We start from the raw sequence: 25,398 nt of genomic DNA, 5'->3' as shown, positions 1-25,398 counted from the left end.
GCCAACTCTCCTGAATAATTGAGGCTTTGGGGCCTGATATTCTAAGCCCTCTATGGGACAGGGCCAAGTTAAAAAGGCTATACCTACACCGCAGAGTTATTTCGAAATAACATCAGTTGTTCTGAAATAACATAGTGCGTGTCTATACAGCAAGCCCGTTCTTTCGAAATAAATTCAAAATAATGGGCTTGTTCCTTCAACTCCTGTAACCCTCTTTGTACAAGGAGCAAGGGAAGATATTTCGACTTAAGCTACACAATTAGTGTACCTCAAGTTGCATAACTTATTTCAAGTTCAGTCATGCGGTTTAGATGTGCCCTAAGAGATCCTTTCTGTCACCACAGATTGCCCACAGAGACAGCTTCGTTCACAAGAACAATTTTCATTATTTCAAAAAAACGCTGCCTCTAGAAAATCCAGAGCAATTTGTACACTGGTCTTCATCATCGATTAACAATTGGAGTAATTTTGCAATCACCAAGTACAACGTGTTTATTTCTTTCCTCCTGTATTTTGAGGCAAGGAGAGATTGGGATAGCTTGGAAAGTTCTGATGCTGGAGCTGAAGTGCTGCTACTTATTGTGGAGAAAGATACATGATTGGCATGGAATGAACTGAGTGGAGAAGGCTCACTGTGAAACCTGACACTAATGTGTACCTCGCCCTTCACAACAAACTACAAAAGCAAAAGCTTAAGCAAGCCCAACCTTTCTGGTCACCTCTCATGCAAGAAAGCATTTGTAATATTATCCCTGGGCTCGGGCTGTGGCGGCAAGAGCCTTTGCTTCAGCAGAAGAGGGGAATTTATTCAAGGTTTCTCTGATCAAGCCGAAGTGTGAAAACTGTCTATTCTTTTAGGGGCTGGGGAGTTTGGTGGTTGGAAGTGAGACCAGTACTTAAGTATGTCAGCTAGGGCCTAGGGCACCTGGAATATGTAATATGCAGCTTGGATGTATAAACAGAGAAATATTGAGCATGGAGATTATATTACCTCTATATTTGGAATGCTACTACCACTATCAGAGTACAGTGTTCTGTGCTGGGGTCCAAGGTTCCAGAAGGATTTTTGATAAATTGAGGAAGAGGATTTTGATAAAGCCGAGAAGAGCTGCGAGCATGATTAAAGGGTCGGAAAACATGCCTTATATTGATAGAGCCAAAAAACTCAATCTGTTAATTTAACAGAGAGACAGTTAAGGATGGTTGGATTGCAATCTATCTAGAGCTCTTTTGCAAAAAGGCGTGTGTGGATGGGGAAGAGGGAGTTTTTTCGGAAGAAGAGGGAAGAGGAAAAAGCACAGGTGCCCTGGTAGCCATTCTGTCCATAGCAATCACAGCTTACATGCGAGATAGTGTCCATTCAGTCTGGACGCTCTCTTTCGAAAAAGAAGATCACTTTTTCGATGCACTTTTGCAGTGTGGACGCTCTCTTTTGGAAGACGTTTTTTCAGAAGATCTCTTCCAAAAAAAGCTTCTTCTGAAAGAAGCCTGCAGTCTAGATGTAGCCTAAGTGCTACAGTAGCACAACTGCACTGGGAAGCCTGTTTGGGGTATATGGAGGAATTGGGTTTTAGCCTTTGCTCTGCTATAGGTCACCAGTAATTCAAGTATACAGTCTGGTTGGCTGGTTGACCCTAGAGAAAAAGTTTAAATTAACGCACTTTAAACAGCCATAACTTCACATATATAGAGAGTAGAGACCAAAACCCAGCACCTCCATATGCCCCAAACAGGACTCCCAACTTTGCATAAAGGGTCACGTTCCATTCTCTTCCCCCATGACTCTCAGCCCAGTCCCCAGAGATCTCTTACCTCAGCAGGACTGGCTTCTTGTTGAACATGCCTAGCCCTCAAATCACAGAGGCTAAGGAAGTAAGCTAGAGTCCTGAAATGGGAGAGCAAAAGAAGAAAACTACCTCTTCCAAAATGTTCCTTTCTACCTAAGCCAAAGAGAAATTCATTCCCCTGCCCAATAGTCTGTTAACATACTCCCAGTTCCCATCATTTTCTTGTCCCTTCTCCTCATACGTCATCAGCACACTAACTCTCATTGCAGCAAAACATATCTTTCTTTCATTCTGCACAACCATAAAAATATGATCTCCTCTCAATGGGGTACGTGTCCAAAGCATTGGATTAAAGTAGATTGCAGTTAGTTTGGAATCCAATGACAGTTTCAGAAATGAACCTTACATCCAGTTTGCTTAGCCCCCGTTTTCAAAGACAGCTGCCCCATTAGCAAAAATCCCATTAAAGTCTGCTATAGATCACTGGTAATTCAAGGATACAGTCTGGTTGGCTAGTTGACCCTAGAGAAAAAGTTTCAATTAACTCACTTTAAACGGCCATAACTTTAAAAAATTGTAACTTAAATCCCTAACTTAAACAAATAAAATGTTTTTTCTTCCTCTTCAGTTTATTTTGTGGATCTTGTGGAGACTTAAGAACCAAGACAACTCAGAAGGCTGTGGGCAAATTTCTGATATCAGTTGCACTGCTATAAATCCTCGGTCACTCTGTTGAAGTCAATGGAGTTGCATCACTCTAGGTTTACAGTAGTATAAATAAGACTCCGTTCCCATCAGCATTGCAACTTGTATTTAGGTATGTATAAGAAATTCAATTTTGCATGATAATAACTAGCAAATTATTTATAATGATAAATGGTAAACTGTATTTTAAGGTGTAAGCAGAAGAAGGGAGGAGGCCCACTGACAGGGGCGGGCGAAGGGGGCAGTTGCCCCAGGGCCTAGAAATTCTAAATGGCCTGGGACTTCTGCTGCTGCCTTTAAATCATTGCTGGTGTGCCGCGCCGTGCACTCTGGGTGGCTCTAAGGACTGGAGGGGAAGAGCCAGTGTGGCACACTCAGGGCAGTGCTGAGGGCTAGTTCTCCCAGTCCCGCCCCTTCTGCCCAAGGCACCTCCCCTTTCAAGAGGGCAGAGCAGGCCCCTCCCACCTTGCCCAGGGGCCTGCTGTGGCTGTTGGGTCCCCTTAAGGGAAGAGTTAAGACAGCTTTCAACTTAATTTTACATTGAATACTTGGATTTCCCATACATTGGCTTTCAGCCACTAGTATAGCTACTTTGATGTGATGGTGCTGGGGAAACTCCCTAATGTAAACATGGAAACTGTGATTTACAGTGCTACAGCTTACTGCTTGTATGTGTTGAGTCTCTTGCTCTGTAACTAAGTCTTTTATGGAGTGGCGTAGTCTCATATAACACCATTTCCAATATAGTGTGCATGACTTTGACTTCACTTGTTTTTAGTGTCCACTTAAGTGTCTGTAGAAAGAATTCTGCTAACCCACTGAATGCTGACACTGCAGGTTTGTTCCTGGTTTGAAATAGCTGATTTAGCATTTGTTACTGAATTCCTCAGAAACAAATTGAGAATGATTATCTGACACTTTCCCTTCAAGTAACCCATATGCAGCAAACATATACATCAATGCTTCAGTCAGCAGGAGTTCATTATGCATACGACTTCTGTACACCTGGAATAAGCACCAACCACTAATACATTTTATTATTGTCTGTAAATTAACTGAAAGCCCATTTCCTTCAGTCACAGTTAACGATAATGCTAAGCAGGTATCTTTATAATTGACACTGGAATGCAGGAAAAGTAGTACTTCATGTCTCACTGACTTCAGTTTTCAGAACTATGTTGGTTTATTTGTTTTATATTAGGAAATTTTAATTTGTGGTATGGCTATCGATTAATTGTGATGAACTCAAGTGATTAACTCAAAATATTAATTAAATTTAATCAAATTTTTAATTGCATTGTTAAGAAAAAGTAGAGTAGAACATTTTGTATATTTTTCTGCATTTTCAAATATATTACTTTCAGTTACAACAAGAATAGAAGGGTATAGTGCCCGCTTTATATTATTACAAATATTTGCTCTCTAAAAAGATAAACAAAATAACTATTATTTTTCAATTCACCTCATACAAACACTGTCATGCAATCTCTTTATTCTGAAAGTGCAATTTACAAATATAGATTTGTTTTGTTACATAACAGCACTAAAAACAAAACCATGTAAAAATCTAGAGCCCACAAGTCCACTCAGTCCTACTTCTTGTTCAGCCAATCATGTAGGGTGTGTTTACACTGCACCATAACTCGAAATAAGATACTCAGTTTGAGCTACGCAAATTGTGTATCTTATTTTGGTGCTATTTCGAAATAGTTTAGTCATTTGGCACTGTCTACACAGCTCCAAATTTCAAAATAAAGCGCTATTCTGAAACATCCCATACACCTCGTAGAATGAAGTTTACAGGGACATCAGAATAGTGAGCCCAAAATAATGGGCTTGTTGTGAAGATGCGGGATAGCTATTTTGGGATATTCCCGTATCCCAAAATAGCATTGCAGCGTAGACATAGCCTTAGAGAAACAAGTTTGTTTATATATATGGGAGATAATGCTGCCCACTTCTGATTTACAGTGGTCACCTGAAAGTAAGAACAAAAGTTCACATAGCAGTTTTGTAGCCAGCTTTGCAAGGTATTTACATGCCATGTATGCTAAACCTTCATTTGCCTTTTCATGCTTCCATGCTCATAGACTCATAGACTCATAGACTCCAAGGTCAGAAGGGACCATTATGATCATCTAGTCTGACCCCCTGCACAGTGCAGGCCACAAAATCTCACCCACCCCTCCTAGAATAATCCTCTCACCTATATCTCAGATATTGAAGCCTTCAAATACTTTGAAGACCCCAAGATGCAGAGATCCTCTAGTTGTGATCTGTACCCCATGCTACAGAGGAAGGCGAAAAACCTCCAGGGCCTCTGCCAATCTACCCTGGAGGAAAATTCCTTCCCGACCCCAAATATGGCGATCAGCTAAACCCTGAGCATGTGGGCAAGACTCATCAGCCAGACACCCAGAAAGTTCTCTATAGTAACTCCTATCATCCCTCCATTGACCTATTTCCCACTGATAATGAATGGTCAACTAGATACCAAGATCCTGTTATCTCATCAAACCATCCCCTTCATAAACCCATCTAGTTTAATCTTGAAACCAGATAGATCTTTTGCCCCCACTACTTCCCTTGGAAGGCCGTTCCAGAACTTCACTCCTCTAATGGTTAGAAACCTTTGTCTAATCTCAAGTCTAAACTTCCTACTAGCCATCTTATATCCATTTGTTCTTGTGTCCACATTGGTATTAAACTTAAATAATTCCTCTCCCTCCCTGGTATTTATCCCTCTAATATATTTAAAAAGTGCAATCATGTCCCCCCTCAGCCTTCTTTTGGTTAAAGTAAACAAGCCAAGCTCCTTGAGTCTCCTTTCATAAGACAGGTTTTCCATTCCTCGGATCATCCTAGTGGCCCTTCTTTGTACCTGTTCCAGTTTGAATTCATCCTTCTTAAACATGGGAGACCAGAACTGCACACAGTATTCCAAATGGGGTCTCACCAATGCCTTGTATAATGGCACTAACACCTCCTTATCCCTACTGGAAATACCTCGCCTAATACATCCCAAGATCGTATTAGCCTTTTTCACGGCCATGTCACAATGGCGGCTCATAGTCATTCTATAATCAACCAGGACTCCGAGGTCCTTCTCCTCCTCCGTTACTTCCAACTGATGTGTCCCCAGCTTATAACTAAAATGCTTGTTATTAATCCCTAAATGCATAACCTTACACTTCTCACTATTAAATTTCATCCTATTGCTATCACTCCAATTTACAAGATCATCCAGATCTTCCTGTATGATATCCCGATCCTTTTCTGAATTGGCAATAGCTCCCAACTTTGTGTCATCTGCAAATTTTATTAGGACACTTCCACTTTTGGTGCCAAGATCAGCAATAAAAAGATTAAATAAAATTGGCCCCAAAACTGATCCCTGAGGAACTCCGCTAGTAACCTTCCTCCAACCTGACAGTTCACCTTTCAGTATGACCCGCTGTAGTCTCCCCTTTAACCAGTTGCTTATCCACCTCTCAACTTTCATATTAATCCCTATCTTTTCCAATTTAACCAATAATTCCCCATGTGGTACTGTATCAAATGCCTTACTAAAGTCGAAGTAGATTAGATCCACTGCATTTCCTTTATCTAAAAAATCTGTTACTTTCTCAAAAAAGGAGATCAGATTGGTTTGGCACGATCTACCTTTTGTAAAACCATGTTGTAATTTGTCCCAATTGCCATTAGCCTCAATGTCTCTAACTACTTTCTCCTTCAAAATTTTTTCCAGGATCTTACATACTACAGATGTCAAACTAACAGGCCTATAGTTACCTGGGTCGCTTTTTTTCCCTTTCTTAAAAATCGGAACTATGTTAGCAATTCTCCAGTCAAATGGTACAACCCCTGAGTTTAGAGATTTATTAAAAATGTTTGCTAATGGACTTGCAAGTTCATGTGCCAGTTCCTTTAATATTCTTGGATGAAGACCATCAGGGCCCCCCGATTTACTCCCATTAAGCTGTTCAAGTTTGGCTTTCACCTCGGATATGGTAATATCTACCTCCTTATCCTCAGTCCCATTTGTTAACTTACTATTATCCCTAAGCTCTTCATTAGCCTCATTAAAGACCGAAGCAAAGTATTTGTTCAAATATTGGGCCATTCCTAGATTATCCTTAACCTCCACTCCATCCTTAGTAATTAGTGGTCCTACTTCTTCTTTTTTTGTTTTTTTCCTATTTATATGGCTATAAAACCTTTTGCTATTAGTTTTAATTCCCTTTGCAAGGTCCAACTCTACCTGACTTTTAGCCTTTCTCACTTTATCCCTACATGCTCTAACCTCAATAAGGTAGCTTTCTTTACTGATCCCTCCCATTTTCCACTCCTTATATGCTTTCTGCTTTTTCTTAATCACCTCTCTAAGATGCTTGCTCATCCAGCTTGGTCTAACACACCTGCCTATAAATTTTTTCCCTTTTCTAGGGATACAGGCTTCTGACAGCTTCTGCAACTTTAACTTAAAATAATTCCAGGCCTCCTCCACTTTAAGATCCATAATTTCTTTAGTCCAATCAACTTCCCTAACAAATTTCCTTAATTTACTAAAGTTAGCCCTTTTGAAATAAAAAACCCTAGTCTCAGATTTATTTTTGTTTATCCTTCCATTTAATTTAAACTGAATTAGCTCATGATCACTCGAGCCAAGGTTGTCTCCTACAACCATTTTATGATGATCATAAAAATAATCATAGAATTATAGAATACTAGAAATGGAAGGGACTTCGAGAGATCATCAAGTTCAGTCCCCTGCCCTCACGCCAGGACCAAGCTCCATCTAAATCATCCCTGATAGATGTCTATACAACCTGCTCTTAAATATCTCCTGTGATGGAGATTCCACAACTTCCCTAGGCAATTTATTCCAGTGTTTAAACACCCTGACAGTTAGGACGTTTTTCCTAATGTCCAACCTAAACCTCCCTTGCTGCAGTTTAAGCCCATTGTTTCTTGTCCTACCCTCAGAGGCCAAGGAGAACAATTTTTATCCCTCTTCCTTGTAATACCCTTTTAGATACTTGAAAACTACTATCATGTCACCTCTCAGTCTTCTCTTTTCTAAACTAAACAAGCCCAATTCTTTCAGTCTTCCCTCATACCTCATGTTTTCTAGGCCTTTAATCATTTTTGTTAATCTTCTCTGGACCTTCTCCAGTTTCTCCACTTCTTTCTTGAAGTCTGGTGCCCAGAACTGAACATAATTCTCCAAAAGAGGCCTAATCAGTGCAGAGTAGAGCGGAAGAACGATTTCTCGCGTCTTGCTCACAACACTCCCATTAATGCATCCCAGAATCATGTTTGCTTTTTTTGCAACAGCATCACACTGTTGAATTATATTTAGCTTTTGGTCCACTATGACCCCTAGATCTCTTTCTGCCGTACTTCTTCCTAGACGACACAGTCACTTTCCATTCTGTATATGTGAAATTGATTGTTCCTTCCTAAGTGGAGTAAACTTTGCATTTGTCCTTACTAAACTTCATCCTGTTTATTTCAGACCATTTCTCTAGTTTGTCCAGATAATTTTGAATTATGACCCTATTCTCCAAAACACTTGCAACCCCTCCCATCTTGGTATAATCTGCAGACGTAATAAGCACACTCTCTATGTCATCATGTAAATCTTAGATTGAACAGTACAGGTCCCAAAACAGACCCCCCCTATGGCAGTGGTCTCCAACCTTTTTACACCCAAGATCTGTTAAATGACAGAACAAGCCAAGATCTACCGCCCTGCCCCTTCCTTGAAGCCCCGCCCTCTCTATTCTCCTCCTCTCCATCATTTGCTATCCCCAGCCCTTATACTGCTGCTTTTTTCCCCCCAATTCTTCTGTAGGAAGAAGTTTTCCCAACATTTGGGCTGTCTAGACTTGACCAAATGTCAGAAAAAAACCTTCTTTTGGAAGCCCCCTTATTCCTTGTGGAAAGAGGAATATAGGGGTGACCGAAAGATCATGTTTTCTCTTCCACTAAAAGAAGTGGAAGAACAAATGCATCCCTGGATGCGGAAGAGTTTTTCTGGGACATCTCCAGAATCCTGAAAAACTCCTGCAGTCTAGCTGTACCCTCAGTGGGTTGAGACAGGATGTGTAGGCTCCAGGGTGGGAATGAGGGATTTGGATGTGGGAAGGGGTGAGAGGTGCAAGCTCTGGGAGGAAATCTGGATGCAGGAGGAGGTGGAGAAGGGAACACTGGCTCAGGGAGGGGGCTCCAGGCTGGGCAGTGTTGGGGTCAGATGTAGGGTTAGGGTACTAAGTAAGCCACAGACTTCTGGATGTGAGGGTTCAGGAATTTGGGTTGGGGTATGTGAGGGGCTCAGGGCAGGGGGTTCCAGTGTATGATAGGCTCAGATGTAGGGTCTGGGGGAAAGGGGAGTGCAGGAGTGTTAGGATGCTGTGGCCAGATGGGGGCTTGGCCCCAATTGGGGGTTTGTTGGCCAGGCTTCATTTTCAAATAAAATACTGTGTCAAACACAAAAAGTTTCTGCGTTGTCTTTATTTCTGAGAAGGGCAAGGAACCTGTTTTGAGTCAGGGGTCACTGACCCACAGAAAAGTCAGTTGGGGCCACACAAGTGAGATGCCAAAAAACCCTCCTCCAGCCTCCCACCCCAAGTTTCACTAATGTGGCCCCAACTGTGTTGGTGGGAGCAGGGGACATAGTACTGGGGAAGGGTGCTAGTGGGTGCTTTGGCAGGGGACAGGGTGCCAGCGGGGACAAAGTTCTGCGGCTGGGGATGAGACAGGGGACGGGACTGGGGATCGGGGAGAGGGGACTGGGGAGTGGAGAGAGGGAACAGGGTGCCGGGAGGACAGGGGACAGAGTGCCAGTGAGGACAGGTTTCTGTGGCTGGAGACAGGGGAGAGGGGACAGGGTGCCAGTGGGGACAGGTTTCTGAGGCTGGGGAGTAGGGACATGGGAGAGGGAACAGAGGGCTGGGGAGAGGGGAGAGGGAACAGGGGAGAGGGAACAGGGGGCAGTGGGGGCAGAGAGTCCCCTGCACCTGCCTCCTCCCAGGATTCTCCCCCCAAGAGAAGCCAGCATGTGCCTCCTCCGGAGCCGGTACATACCTCCTGTGGTGCAGCCCTGTGGACACCTACCCTGGGGCAACCCCCCCCCTCCCATGGCACAGCCAAACCCCTATGAGCGCCTGCCTCGGGGCCAAACCCCACCCCCGCGGCGCATCCAAACCCCCACAGGCGCCTACCCTGGGGTCAAACTCCAGGGCCGACCCCCGCCCATGTGGCGCAGGGAAACCCCTGCACTCAACTCACCCCTCCTGCGGCGCAGGGAAGCCACTGCACTCCTCCTCTGGGGCTGACACCCTCTCCTGCGGCGCACCCAGCACGCCACAGAGCTGTGGAAGGGGAGCAGCCAGCACACTTCCGGAACCCCAGGAAGTGGCGCAAAGCTGCAGGCAGGACTTCCGTCCACCCTGCGGAAAGCCGGCACTACGCTGGAGGTAGGTAGTAGGGCTTCTCGGGGATGGGGGGAAAATAGGGGGTGGAGGTGCCCGAATGCCTCGCGATCGACTGGTTGAGGCCTCGCGATCAACCAGTCGATTACGATTCACCGGTTGGTGACCATGGCCCTACGGAATCCCACTTACTTTGTCCTTCCAGTATGATTGTGAACCATTAATAACTACTTTCTGAGAATGGTTATCCAGCCAGTTATGCACCCACCTTTCTAGTAGCCCCATCTAGGTTGTATTTCCCTAGTTTATTGATAATAAAGTATCAAATGCTTTACTAAAGTCTAGGTATACCACATCCACCACTTCCCCCTTATCGACAGGGCTTGTTGTCAAAGAAAGCTATCAGATTTATTTGACATGATTTGCTCTTTACAAATCCATGCTGTCTGTTACCTATCACCTTATTTTCCTCCAGATATTTGCAGATGAATTACTTAATTACTTGCTCCATTATCGTTCCTGGCACAGAAGTTAAACTGACTGGTCTGTAGTTTCCTGGGTTGTTCTTATTTCCCTTTTTATAGGGATAATGCATTAATTAAATTTGTGACTGAACTGTTTGTGGGAGAATGGTACATCTCCCATTCTGTGTTTAACCCACATTCTGCCATATGAGTATCTGTCGATCTACATTGCTTTGGATCATTATTATCAAGCAGAACCCATAATCAGCATGGATACATATCCTCTGGAATGGTGGCTGAAGCATGAAGGGATGTGTGAATCTTTTGCACATCTGGCACATAACTATGTTGCAATGCTAGCTTCAACAATGCTATGTAAATGCCTGGTCTCACTTTCAGGTGACTTCGTAAACAAGAAGCTGACCACATTATCTCCTGCAAAAACAAACTTATTTGAGAGCTTGGCTGAACAAGTAGGACTGAATGGACTTGCAGGTTCTAAAGTTTTAAATTTTTTTGAATGCAATTATTTTTGTACATAATTCTACATTAGTATATTCGGCTTTCATGATAAAAAGATTGTCCGATGGTACTTGAATTAAGTGAATTGAAAGATACTATCTCTTTTATTTTTACAGTGCAAATATTTATAATATCTATACTCAGGGCTCGCCAAACCGCGCACACGCAGATTGCCGGAACCCGGCTCTTCCGGGTTACAATCTACTCGCCATGGGCGAGTTGATTGTATAATTTGTCGAGCCCTGTCTATACTGGTCTGACACAGTACACCCAGTCTTATGTTCTCATTCATCCCATTTCCAACTGTTCATGATATTTTGAAATATCCACCCTTTGGATTAATTTTTTCCATGTGTAACATTACTTGACGATGATTTGTGTCTGTCTGGGAGGCCATGTTTTCCCCCAAGGCCCCCACACCCTTGGGTCCCCACTAAGGCAAGGGTTATTGAGAGATTATCGGTTTCTACAGCCCTGACCCCATAGATGGGGCCAAGCAGCAGGTAGTCCAGGGCCCTGTCTATAGTCAGGGCAGAGTGATAAAGAATCTCTTGGCTCAGTCCATCAAACAGTGCAGAGCACCAAAAAGTCTAGGACAGGGGTGATCAGTAATTTTTGGTGGGGGGAGGGACACTCTAACATTTTGGAAAGTGGCCAAGTGCCCCAGTTTTCTATGGAGGAGGTGCAGGGTCTAGGATGGAGGTTGGGTGCAGAAGGGCACACGGGGTAAAGGACTGGGTTGCAGGAGAGGGGTATGAGGTCTGTCTAAGAGGGAGTTTGGGTGAAGAAGGGGGTTGTGACCTAGTGCAGGGGATTGGGGTGCAGGGTCAGGGAGGGAGTATGGGTGCAGGAGAGGATTCTGTCCTGGGGGAGGGGCATAGGAGGGGGCTACAGAGTCTGGGAGGAAGTTGTGGCCTGGGGCAGGAGGGTACAGAGGGTTTGGATGGTGACCTGGGGGAGGGAGTTGGGGTGTGGGAGGGGCTGGGGTGTCAGACGCAGGCACTGGCTGGGAGGTGCTTACCTAAGTGTCTCCTGGTCAGCAGCTCTGCAGCACCCTTAAGGCAGGCTGGGCTCCCTGCCTGCTGCAACCCCAGATCGCTTAAAACTACAGGCTGCTCCCTCCATGTAGCTCTCAGCTCGGGGAAAGGGGAGAGGGGAGAGGCTTGCGCTGCCCTCATCCCCCCAGGCCAATCTCTGAGCTCCTATGTCTGGTTGTTTCTGGCCAAAATAGGAGCCGAGGACAGGGCTGGGAGTGGGGAGCATCCTCACACAAAGCATCCCCTTCCCTCTAGAGCAGAGAAGCACATGGCGCAGCCCTGTGTCTAAAACAGCAGCTGCTGCATGCCTGAGGGTCCTGGCAGGGTATCCATGGGCCAGATCTGGTGGCTTGGTGAGTCAGATCCAACCCGCAAGAGGTATCTTGCCCACCCCTGGCCTAGGGTCTCAGGCCATCAGGCAGGATCGAGCATAAACAGTGCAGAGGGATCTGGCAGACAGAAGTCAAGTGCAGACCTCTTGGTCTAGGGTGGACAGCTGCCCCCCTGCAGGTGGATTGAGGGGTAGGGATGCAGAGGCATAGCGAAGGGGGGGGATGGGCAGTTGCCCCCGGGAGCTATGCTAGGGGGGCGCCAGGCTGAGGTGGGACCGGATCGCACACTGCTCTGGCCCGTGTGACACTTTGAGCAGAGACCCGGGACTCGGAGCGGCTAAGTGCTGCCTCCCTCTACAAACTGTGAGCCGAGGCAGCCAAGCTGGGTGGGAGGAGCAGCAACTTTAAAGGTAAGATTTCGTTGCCCGTCCTGTTCCTCCGGTGCCTGGCTCTGTGAAGGGGGGGATTTGATGGAGAGGGTTCTCCTGGAGCTGGGGGTGCCTAGCTCTGGGGAGTGGTGAGTGCATTGGGTTGGGGGGCACTCGGGGGGGGGGCTGGCTCTGGGGCAGGGGTGAGGTGAGTGCACTGGAATATGAGGTGCTTGGGGGGGGAGGCCTGGCTCTAGGGCAGGGGTAGTTGTGTTGTACTTAAAAGTACTGCATGGGATCTTTTCAGAGGGGAAAGGCAAAATACCACATTTATTGGTAATACACACATATAGCAGTCAACACTTACATGAATATAATACAGCACACACACTTAGGCTAAGTCTACATTGGCAAGATTTTGTGCAAAATCGTGCCACCTGTCTACACTAGCCACAAGTACTTGCGCAAGAACACTGACATTCTAATGTATAAAATCAGTGCTTCTTGTGCAAATACTCTGATGCTCCTGCTCAGGGATAAGCCCTCTTGCGCAACTGTTCTTGCACAATAGGCCAGTGTAGACAGGCAACATCAATTTCTTGTGTAAGAAAGCCCGATGTTAAAAATGGCCATTGGAGCTTTCTTGTGCAAAAGAGCATCTACACTGGCACAGATGCTCTTGCGCAAAAGCACATCTTTTGCGCAAAGGCACATGCCAGTGTAGACACTCTCTTACTCAAATACTCTAACGCAAAAACTCTTGCGTTAAACAGTATTTGCACAAAATCTTGTCAATATAGACGTAGCCATCATGTTTTGTTTTTACCAATAGTTGTTCCACCTAGCTGCACTGGCCAGGTTAATTAGGTGGGGGAGGGCTGGAGCCAGATCATGTTGACTGCAAGATGCCTTAGATGTATAGTGTCTTCCCTCTCATGCAGAGAGTCATCATATGCATATGCAGTAATTCATCTGTGGCACCTTCTTCTGGGTGTTGTTTTAATGCTCTCCCATTCACCTTCAAAGAGGGTGCTTCCAAAATCAGGCACCCGTGCTGCTTACCACCAAGACATCCATAGGTCCAGTCTTCTTTCAATGAGCCCACTTCACAGGTTCCATTGTTCTTGAATCTGGCTTCCACCTTTCTCCAACCATTGCAAGTGTCCAGAGGTGCTTTTCTTTCATGCCTTATCCATTCACACCTCATTCACTCAACAGGAAAATCAATTTAGCAAAAGGAGGTACAAAGTCTTTAAGATACATGTAAAAGGCTTAATACAAAGTTTCTATGTTCTATAAAAGTATACGAAGTTTCTATAAAAGGACTTCATACAACAAACTAAAGACTTATTACAACGCTAAAAGGAATTGATACAAAGTTAAAATAAAAAAAAATTCAATGAGAAAATGATTAATACAGAGATTAATGAAATTTACCTACAGTTGCATTGGTATGGAGGAGGCTAGGGTGCCTGCTCTGGGGAAGGGGTGGTTGCATTGGAATGGGGAATGCCTGGCTCTGGGGTAGGGGTGAGTGCATTGGGATTGGGGGCACCAGGCGACCTGGCTGAAGGGGAGGGGTGAGTGCATTGGGGTTATTTATAATTTTTTTTTTTTTTTTTAAAAAAAGGTACTTTACAACAAAAGAAAAAACTTAAAAAACAATAATCTGGTAGCACTTTATTTATTTATTTATTTTGCTGACTTAGAAATAATAATAACAGATCCATAGTAACAAATGATTGGGCACATAACACCCTCGCTATGCCTCTGTAGGGGTGCCAGGCCCATCCTACTGCATCAAGCCCCAGCCTAAGACCCTAAAAGTAGCAGCATTCCATCAGTGGTCAGATGGCATCTGCCCTAAACATGCTGGCCTGGGTTTTGACAATAACAAAATCAAACTATTCTCTGGTGTCCCTGGGCTACTTCCTACACTCCCCCCACAGTGTGCCTGTGGCTTGGGATTGCCCTCTGTCTTCCTGAGGAAGGTCCGTCCGTAGGATTTATGGAGCCCCTATGCAGTAGTATTAAACCAGTGCCCCTCTGCCCAATGGCAACGAGGGGGGTCTGACTTTTTAGAGGTGTGATATTATAATCATCAGCATCGCACTAATGAGGTATTTTAAAACACCTTTTAAACTAAGGGCCTGCAGACTAACACAGGACTTTCAGAAACTGGCAGACTATACCTGTAGTGGGCAGTTGCCTGTGAAATGGCATCATTACCATTCAAATGTCACTTTCACAGGTTCAATGTGCTGCTAATAGGTCTGCAGGCTATGTCACTTTTACATGAACTAGCCCCTTTCCTAGCTACAGGAAGCAGAGCCACAGAACAAGGATAGGAAGTGGTGGGTGGGTCGAAATTAAGACCCAGTGGTGCCCCAAATTTTTGGGTGCCTTATGCAACTGCGTATTCTGCATTTGGATAAGGACAACTCTGTGGTGAGGTACATGGCTAGTGGCAAGTCTCAGCACATGGGTGGTCAGTAATGTAGGCAGGGGAAGGCCCAAACTTATGAAAACTGCCTATACGCCCACCTGCCTACGGCTGGGGCCACTTCCAGGGAAGGCTGGTGCTGCAGTGTGGCAGCCCAGCTTCTCCTGGCCAATGAAGGGGATAGGGCCACAGCCCAACAGCCCGGCTCTCCCCACCTGCTGGAGAGGGAATGGAGCCAGAGCTGCAGCAGGGCAGCCCTGGTGGTTTTCCAAGTGGCCAGGAAGGCTCAGGCTGAGGGTGGGCGGGACTTGGTTCCTGAGGCGGGGCTTTGGGCAGAAGGGGCAAGGGTGGGGCTTGCCTTCTGCTGCTGGGCTTTCATCCACGGCCCGTGTCTCAGCAGGTGCCCTGGTCTGCCTGCGGCTCTGGCAGCTCTGGTAAGTCCTCAGTGCAGCAGGCATGCTTCTGCTACACTGTCCATCTGTTATTATTTACTGTTTATAGCCCCACAATGGTTAGGAGCCTAGGATCCCACTGTACCCAGTACTTGTCTGTTCATCTATCTCTCTGTGTTTGTAAAGTTTGAACAAAATCCTTCAAGGCATTTTTGAGCACAGCAATGGTGAAAAAAATCCACTTTTCCTGATTTAGAAAAATTCAAACCATGTCTTTTTAAAGACTAAACTGCAGGGGGGAAATGGCTTAACTAGCTTGGAAAAATCATTTTTGACTTCCCACAGTTACAAGTGTTTGCTGACAGAGCAAGCTCTCTAGATTTCTCCATTTGTAAGACGTGCAATGCAGCTGGAATTCCAGTCACTGGTGCTTTATGAGGGCAAATTTACCCCTCAAATTGTGGCCAGAAAATTGGGCTGCAATTCAGGCTCCTTGAAGCTCTTCAATGCCTGTTGTGTGCGGGTTTAGCCCTACTGGACCCACAGAATCATAGATCTTTTTGCTTCTTGTGCCAGTACCACAATGAATAGGGCTGGTGCAGAGACCCTTTCCCAGTGAGTTCAGTAGAAAGGATGATGCAGGATAATTGGAATAACACAGACTGAGGGCTTGATAGGATGCTGACATTGTTAAGCAGTGTGGAATTCAGCCAGAAACAGACTTCAGCAACTGGCGCTGACAGCATTGACATCCTAGTTGTCTAGTTTTATGTCCCTTTACACAAAGCTTATGCAAACCTGGGTCCTCTTAAGCCTAGTCAATTTTGAAATGAAGAGATATTGATTCTCCACTCCTGGAACCACTAGTCAGTCTACTCAGTTAATCTCCATGAATTTGGCTTTTCTCTCTTCATTTCTTCCTCAAAACATCCCCCATTAACTGAGATAAAACTGTTCTTCAACAGTGCTTTGGCAAAAGTATTGGAGCTTTAATAATACAATCCCAGTTTATTTTCAATCAGTGTTTATAGATATGCTAAGAATGGACAATAAAACACAATGTGGAACTGTATCCGCTTATACCAGAGCTGAGTGCAGTACTCTCATTTCAATCCCCTTGTGCTCCTTCTCCATCCTTCCTCATAGATCTCATCCTTCAGTGATCATAGCAAAGTGAAATCACAAAGTCCCCAAGTGATCCCCATCTAAAATGTCAGGAGGAAGGGAAATGTTAAGTAACAAGGGGTATGTCTACACTACAGCACTAATTCGAACTAACTTAATTCGAATTAGTTAATTCGAACTAAGATAATTCGAACTAGTGCATCTAGACCTAAAAACTAGTTGGAATTAGCATTTTGCTAATTCGAACTAGCATGTCCACACTGAGTGGACCCTGAACCGAGGTTAAGGATGGCCGGAAGCAGTGCCGGCAGGGCATCAGAGGAGGACTTAGAGCGTGGAGCTGCTGCCTCAGGCTAGCCGAGGGCTGTGCTTAAAGGGACCCGACTCCCACCCCGGACAGACAGTTCTCAGGGGTTCCCCACTTGCAAAGCAGTCCTGGCTTGGAGTGCCCTGAGTGCCCACGCTCGGCACATCACACCACTCGGCCATCAGCCCGGCTGCACTTGCTGCAGGCTGCCATCCGGAGGGGGGGTCAATCAAGGGGATTCAGGAGAGTTTCCACCCCGAGGAGCCCGCAGAGCCTGCCCAGTCCTCCCCATTGGGGGCTCGTACCCCATTCCTCCCTCACCTCCTTCCACTTACCCCTCCCTAGCCCCCCTTCCTGATGTACAAAATAAAGGACATGTGTGTTCAAAAATAGAAACTCTCTTTATTGAACAAAACTCGGGGAGACTGGGAAAAGGAGGTGGGAAAGAGGAAGAGAGAGGGTGGGAGAGGGGAGGGCAACTAAAATGATCAGGGGTTTGGAACAGGTCCCATGTGAAGAGAGGCTAAAGAGACCGGGACTTCTCAGCTTAGAAAAGAGGAGACTGAGGGGGGATATGATAGAGGTCTATAAAAGCATGAGTGGTGTGGAGAGGGTGCATAAAGAAAAGTTCTTCATTAGTTCCCATAATAGAAGGACTAAAAGACACCAAATGAAATGAATGGGTAACAGGCTTCAAACTAACAACAGAAAGTTCTTCTTCACAAAGCAAATAGTCAACCTGTGGAACTCCTTGCTGCAGGAGGCTGTGAAGGCTAGAACTAGAACAGAGTTTAAAGAGTTCTGAAATGTGATTTGTCCTTTTCATATGTGTTCATTCTTTTTAATTGTATCCTTTGGTATATATGGCTGTGACTATTTTCTTCCACTATTTGATCTGAGGAAGTGGGTCTGGCCCACAAAAGCTCATCATCTAATAAACCATCTTGTTAGTCTTTAAAGTGCTACATAGTCCTGTATTTTGTTAGAGTTTAAAGAGAAGTGAGATAAATTCATGGAGGTTGGGTCCATGGAGTGGTATTAGCCAGGGGGTAGAAATGGTGTCTCTGGCTTCTGTTTGTGGAAGGCTGGAGATGGATGGCACGAGACAAATGGCTTGGTTATTGTCTTCGGTCCATCCCCTCCAGGGTACCTAGTGTTGGCCGCTGTCGGCAGACAGGCTACTGGGCTAGATGGACCTTTGGTCTGACCCAGTACGGCCATTCTAAGCTCAGGGCTCAGGGTCGGGGATCTCAGTGGACCACCTTGATTTTCATGCACACCTGCTCCTGGGTGGCCAGGCTGGCAGCTATCCTGCCCCAGGCGGCCACTTTCCTGTGCCTAGTGCGGAGGTCGTGGATGAGGTCCACGATGTCTGCACTAGATCAGGCGGGTGCCCGCCTCTTCCGGACCTGGGCAGGCTGGTCCCAGGAAGAGGCGGAGGGCTGGGTGGCAGCAGGTGGCCGGCTCGAGCCGTGCCAGGTGCAGGGTCTGTTGGCTGGGTGCTGGCAGGCTTGCACCTGGCACGGGCACCGTAGCCAGCCCATGCCCCTTTAAGGGCTTCGGGGCCGGGAGGGGGGCAGAAGAGTTTCCCTGGTGGTGCCCAGAGTGGCCACCAGGGAAAGCTGGGAAGGGCTAGCCTCCCACTAGTTCGAATTAAGTGGCTACACAGCCCTTAATTCGAACTAGTTAATTCGAACTAGGCGTTAGTCCTCGTAGAATGAGGTTTACCTAGTTCGAATTAAGCGCTCCGCTAGTTCGAATTAAGTTCGAACTAGCGGTTTGCATGTGTAGCGCCTATCAAAGTTAATTCGAACTAACGGCTGTTAGTTCGAATTAACTTTGTAGTGTAGACATACCCATATTGAGTATACAGTTGTCCTACAGTCAGGAAATTTAAAATGAGTTCACAGTAACTGTGATTCTGTCTTCAGTCCATGTACCTTAAATAGGTTATCCAGTTTGGCCATAATCTAGTGTTCCCACAGCACAGCTAGATTAACATGCATATGGCTACAACAGAGTCCACATTTAAGAGGGGCAATAGTCTAGGTTGGGACCCCTCCTCCATTATATGTATCTAGCAGTGAGACCCATCGTTGATTGGGCAAAATCATTTTGTGTAGATTACACTTATAGGAAAGTTCAAGAAATGAAATATATGTCATAGAATTGTTTATTAACGTGCTTGCAAAAGGAAAGTAAAAGTACAGTTTTAAGGTTGTATAATTTCAACTTCAAACATTATTCATTTTACTAAATAATTACCATACATGTTAAATTTGAATAAAACTCATAAAGCTTCCATTACTCTTTCTGTAACTAATTTGAATTATTCTGTGATTTGTAACAGTAAAACTTTTCTTTGCACTAAAATGACAGTTGAAGAGGAGACTCGATTTTAATTTTCTTAGCAAATATTTTTATGAACTCTAATCATGTCATGACTTTTTCCAATGAAAAACAAAAATAACTGTTTAAACCAGTGTTTCTCAAAGTGGTCCACAGACCTACTCTGAGAAGCTGCTACCGGGCTGCTCCAATTTACTTACCGGCTCTGCTGCCACGGAGCCTCATGGCTCTCAGTGGCTGCAGTTCACCATTTGAGAAACAGTGATTTAAACCTTTCACCCAGCATATTCCGGTGTAAAAAGTAATGCATTCAGGTAATTGAAATAGCAAGATTGTTTATGCAAAATTTGGTATCTGCTGGAAATCACAAAGTATAACATTATTTTGCACAAACAGATCCACAAACAAACAAACTCTTCAAAATATATAATAGATTTCCTGTCAGATTTCCCACTTTCTGGAGGTACATCATGTATCCTGCAGATCTCTATTTCAAATTTCACATAGCAACCATAGGGTGTTCTAGACTACTGGGTTTTTTCGAAAAAAAGTGGCCTTTTTTTTAAAAAACTTCTCCTGCGTCTAGACTGCTGCCGCATTCTTTCAAAAGTAAATTGAAAGAAGGTGGCAGTTTTTTCGACCGCGGAAAACCACATTTTACAAGGAATAATGCCTTTTTCCGAAAGTGCTCTTTCGAAAAAAGGTGCTATGTAATGCAAAGTGTGCTTTTTTGAAAGAGAGCATCCAGACTGCCTGGGTGTTCTCTTTCAAAAAAACGGCTTGGTTTTTCAAAAGTACTGGTTGTAGTCTAGATGCTCTTTTTCGAATTAGGCTTTTTTGAAAGTATCTTTCGAAAGAGGCTTGCAGTCTAGACGTAGCCATACTGTCTAGATATCAGGAGATTTAATTCAAATAGGTGATCTGAAAAGGAGCTGATTGGATCCACTAAACCCTGTACTTCCAGGACTTTGCTCTGGAAATGCACTGTCACAGTGCAGGATTCTGCACTAGATTGATGTCTATCTAGTCTTACACTTTCTTTAGGCAGCTCCGTGTAGTTGTAATGGTATATAGAAATGGAAGAAAGAATGCAGGTGATACCTACAGGATGAGGGATTCTATACTGGATTGCAGTGACTCTGAAAAGATCTTAAGGGTTATGGTGGATAACCAACTGAACATGAGCTTTCAGATGTAGATGGGAAAACTTACGGTATGTAATCCTTGAATGTCTAAACAAGGAGTACTGAATAGGAAGATGGTATTACATCTGTATTCAGCATTAGCAAGACTCTGACTGAAGTAGCGTGTCCAGTTCTGGAGTTCCAAGGAGACTGAACCATTGGAAAGGGTTCAGAAAAGAGCTATATGAAGGATATGAGGTCTGGATAGTGTGCCTTATAGTGAAAGACTAAAAAACTCAGTCTGTTTAGCTAAGTAGCGACTTGATCACAGTCTACATGGAGAGAAGATTTATAATCTAGAAGAAAAATGCAAAACAAGGTCAAATCACTGGAAGTTGAAATCAGACAAATTCAGTCAGGAAATAAAATTCAAATATTTAATAATGAGAGTAATTCAATATTGTAACAATTTACAATGTATTTAGAAGATACACCATCACTTTTGACTGAATATCTTTCTAAAAGTTAATCTCATTCAACCAGAAGTTACGGGCTTTGTGCAGAAGTCACTGGGAGAAATTCTGTGATCTGCATCATGCAGGAGGTCAGATTAAATTATCAAAATGGTTCCTTCTGTCCTTAAAATCTGCAAACCCATGTATCTGTATTACTTTAGAATGTGTGACCTGTTCAGTCTCTAGCCTAATAGGTCTGAATCAGAGATTGTTAGAGCACAGTCAGTAAGCACCATAATATGTTTTGCCAAATGTTATTTGACATTGATCCTGTAATCAGAGTTCCTTTTGTAATACATATGTACAAGGGGGGAGGGTTAAAGTTACTCTTACAGTCTTTTCAGTTACCCCCACAAGTATTCTTGACTAGTTTTGATTGGGTTTTACTATGATTGTAGTATGAAAGTAGTTAACCAATTGATGTGTGGGCAGATGGGAGACTGAGATTGGTTGAATGGCTGGGGGAGACTCTGACTGAGAACAAATGCAGTGGGGAGCGTGGGGGGAGACAGATCTAATGAAGAGTCAGGGTGCAGGAGGAGCATATGGACTGACTGTGCAAGGTTAGGACAAGGAACTAGAAGGATCACTAAGGAGGGAGACTAGGACTGGGAGCTAGTGGAATGGTGTTGACTGAAGGCTGGAAGGGGTGATGACAGATCAGACAATGAGCCAGGAGACAGGGAAGAACTGGGATTGACTAGGCAAGGAGACTGGGTGATAGGCTATGGGGAAGTGGGTGTGGATAGTCAGAAGACCAGGATTTGGAGCAGAGGAGATTAGGATTGGGACAGTGAGATACACTTCCTGGACACTGAAGTATAAATAAATAATAATCACATAAACAGCACTCTATCCTGGAAATCTACTGACTGCTATTCTTACCTACATACCTCTAGCTTCTATCCAGGACACATCACATGATCCACTGTCTATAGCCAAGCCCTAAGACACAACCATATCTGCTCCAGTCCCTCAGGAAGAGACAAACACATACATGACCACTATCAAGCATTCTTAAAACTTAAATACCCTCCCGCGGAAGAGAAGAAACAGATTGAAAGAGCCAGGCATGCTTCAGGACATGCCCAACAAGGAAAATAATGCCACTGGTCATTACCTATAGCCCACAGCTAAAACCCCGCCAGTGCATCAGGTCAGTCTATAACCTGTTGTGGAAAATGATCCCTCGCTCTCACACTTTATTCGACACTTTACATCTGAGTCTAAACAAAGGATCTAGTTATCTTACCCATTACAAAGATGGCTTCCCTAATTATCACCTCTAATATCATTAGCCCACAGACATTCACCTTCCCCCCCCCATCCCCCTTCTCTACTGAAATTTGATTTGTCCTTTTCATATGTGTTCATTTTTTTTAAATTGTATCCTTTGGTATATATGGCTGTGACTATTTTCTTCCACTATTTGATCTGAGGAAGTGGGTCTGGCCCACGAAAGCTCATCATCTAATAAACCATCTTGTTAGTCTTTAAAGTGCTACATAGTCCTGTATTTTGCTTCAGCTACACCAGACTAACACGGCTACATTTCTATTATCACTCTCACAGACCTTGGGAGACAGGCCAGTCCTCACCTACAGACAGCCCCCCAAACTGAAGCAATTACACACCAGCAGCCACACAGTGCACCACAGAAACACTTATCAAGGAACCTATCCCTGCAACAAACCCACTGCCAACTCTGCCCACACATCTACACAAGCAACACCATCACAGGACCTAATCACATAAGCCACAACATCAGTGGCTCATCCACCTGCACATCCACTAACATGATCTATGCCATCAAGTGCCAGCAATGTCTCTCTGCCATGTATATTGGCCAAACTGGATGGTCTTCTATGCCCAAGGATAAATGGCCCCAAATCAGACATCAGGAAAGATAATATACATAAACCTGTAAGGGAACATTTTAACCTTCATAGACATTCAGTAATGGATTTGAAAGTAGCCATCCTTCTACAAAACTATTTAAAAACCCAATTACAAAGGGAGACAACTGAACTGCAAATTCATTTGCAAATTCTATCAACTTAGGACTGAATAAGGATCTTAACTGGTTAATGCATTACAAAGGCAATTTCCCCTCTCTGAATATTTATATCTTTACATCAAATGCTGTGAATGATCCACTTACATCCTGACTTGATTAGCTTCATTAACACAAGCAACTTCTTCCTTGTATATACTCCTAGGCTGTGTCCAGACTCAGGGGTTTTTTCGGGAAAAGTAGCCTTTTCCCGAAAAAACTTCCCCTGCGTCCAGACTCAAGCCGCGTTCTTTCGAAATTATTTCGAAAGAACGCGGCTTTTCTTTCGATGGCGGTAAACCTCGTTTCACGAGGAAGAACGCCTTCTTTCGAAAGTTCCTCTTTCGAAAGAAGGCGTTCTTCAATGTAAATAGGGCTTCTTCGAAAGAGAGCATCCAGACTCGCTGGGTGCTCTCTTTCGAAAAAGTGGATTGCTCTTTCGAAAGATCCGCCTGCAGTCTAGACGCGATCTTTCGAAAGAGCCTCTTTCGAAAGAAGCCTGCAGTCTAGACATAGCCCTACTAATTCCACTCCAACTCATCTGATGAAGTGGGTTTTACCCACAAAAGTTTATGCTCTAATAAATCTGTTAGGGTACGTCTACACTAGCCCCTTAGTTTGAACTAGGGAGGCTAATGAGGGCAAACAAATTGCAAATGAAGCATGGGATTTAAATATCCCTTCATTAGCATGTTCCCGGGCAGTTGCCATTTTGGAAACTGACTAGCCCAGAATAACTGCCCGCGTCTACACGCGGCAGTGAAACGGGAATTTGAAGTAAACCCCTTAACTCGAATTAGCTGTTAAACCTTGTTCCACGAGGAGTAACAGTTAATTCGAGTTAGGGGTTTACTTCAAAATCCTGTTTCACTACCATTTATAGACGTGGGCAGTTATTCCGGGCTAGTCAGTTTCCAAAATGGTGACCGCCCAGGAACATGCTAATGAAGTGCAGGATATTTAAATCCCAGTCTTCATTTGCAATTTTGGTCACCCTCATTAGCCTCCCTAGTTCGAACTAGGGGGCTAGCGTAGACGTACCCTTAGTCTCTAAGACGTCCTCCTCTTTGTGGGATACACTGTGGAAGAACAGATGGAAGATCGTGCTCAAGGAGAGCAGAGAGTGAAGAAGTGAATAGAAAGAGACATGGTCCATAAAATAGCCTGGGATAAATCCATGGAGGGCATTACAATTTAGGAAAACAAGTTTAATCTGGATCCTGAAGAGAGCAGGCTGCAAATGGAATTGTCTAAGGGAGAGAAGTCAGAAAGTCAGTTGATGCATGCCACCAAACAGCCATGAGATTTATTCATTACTGAGCTGGGGCCAGATTAAAGCAGTGGTCTGGCGGCAAGACACTACATATCCCTAGATATCTCTTGTCTTACTTTTGCTTGTAATAGCCAAATTTTTAAGGTGTTTTGGCATTTAGTGATGCATTTAGGTGCCGGGGAGGGGGGGGGGATTTTCAAATCCACCGAGGTTCAGAACTTACAACTCCAAGGAGCATCTGAACATCCCACTTCACTGGAAGAAGAAAATCTGTCCTCAAAGTCTTTGGACCAAAAACATTGTCTTGTACTTGCACATAAAGCACATTATGCCGCTATATAATATAGAAATCACATTTCCAGTCCCTGTGTTTTAGGCTTTTATTCCACAGAATGGTTTTTCCACCCTGTTTGCTTAAGGTCCTTATTCTATTCTCATCTTCAGGATACCCAAGAAGCTAGCAAGTTACAAGTGATCAGCGAACACATAGTACATGTAGATGTCTCAAGCTCTGCTCCAAGGCCTCATCAGAATTGTGACAGAAAGGTAAAGCAGCAAAATAGTTAAATGGTTGCAGATTAAACATTTGTTCCTCTTCTGCATTCATGGTACCCAAGCCATGAAGCAAACCTGCCAGACTACCCATCTAGTACTATAAAAACTGCTATGTCAGTCTCCAAGCCAAAGCTAAACACGCAATGACCACTGAAGGCAAGACACCAGTGCCTGGGAAACTAAATAAATATAAGCACACAGCTATCCATCACTGCCATCTGGAAAAGATTGGGCTGAACGTCTTCCTGTCAGGATCTGCTACAGTATTTATTTGTGTAGCTGAGCTACAGCTTCGGGGAGTTCAGCAAAATATTTGTCAATGATGATTTGGTGAGAAGATTTGAGGCCAATTGCAAGGCTACAATTAACCCCCCTATTCAAATTTGCAAAATAACTATTCCAATTAATGGCTACCTTCCCTTTTTTCCACGAAGGAGCTTCACATATGTGGAAACAACACGTGAGAGGTGATCTCATTTTGGTGCTATGTACATATGTTAACAAAACCCCAAGAATGATCCTGAGTTGGTGACATATACAGGTGTAAAGAGCTCATGATGGATGATGTTGCTTCTATGACATATATATAAACTGGATGGAAAATGCGAGCT

At 44.3% G+C, this 25,398-nt stretch overlaps 1 long non-coding RNA gene across 1 annotated transcript in view; it reads left to right on the top strand.

Annotated features, from left to right (window-relative positions):
- Positions 1 to 24,845, top strand: part of LOC112547419 (uncharacterized) — a 30,575-nt gene extending 5,730 nt beyond the window's left edge. The window contains exons 2-3 of the long non-coding RNA XR_012901076.1: positions 2,416 to 2,604; positions 24,677 to 24,845. This is a non-coding gene — a long non-coding RNA (uncharacterized LOC112547419). The remainder of the gene's footprint in view (positions 1 to 2,415; positions 2,605 to 24,676) is intronic.
- The last annotated feature ends 553 nt before the right edge of the window (positions 24,846 to 25,398 follow it).

This window comes from Pelodiscus sinensis, chromosome 1 (genome assembly GCF_049634645.1).
Source record: "Pelodiscus sinensis isolate JC-2024 chromosome 1, ASM4963464v1, whole genome shotgun sequence".
Classification (NCBI taxonomy): Eukaryota; Metazoa; Chordata; order Testudines; family Trionychidae; genus Pelodiscus; species Pelodiscus sinensis.
Note: the sequence above shows the minus strand (reverse complement) of the source record. Positions and strands in the feature narration are given on the sequence as shown.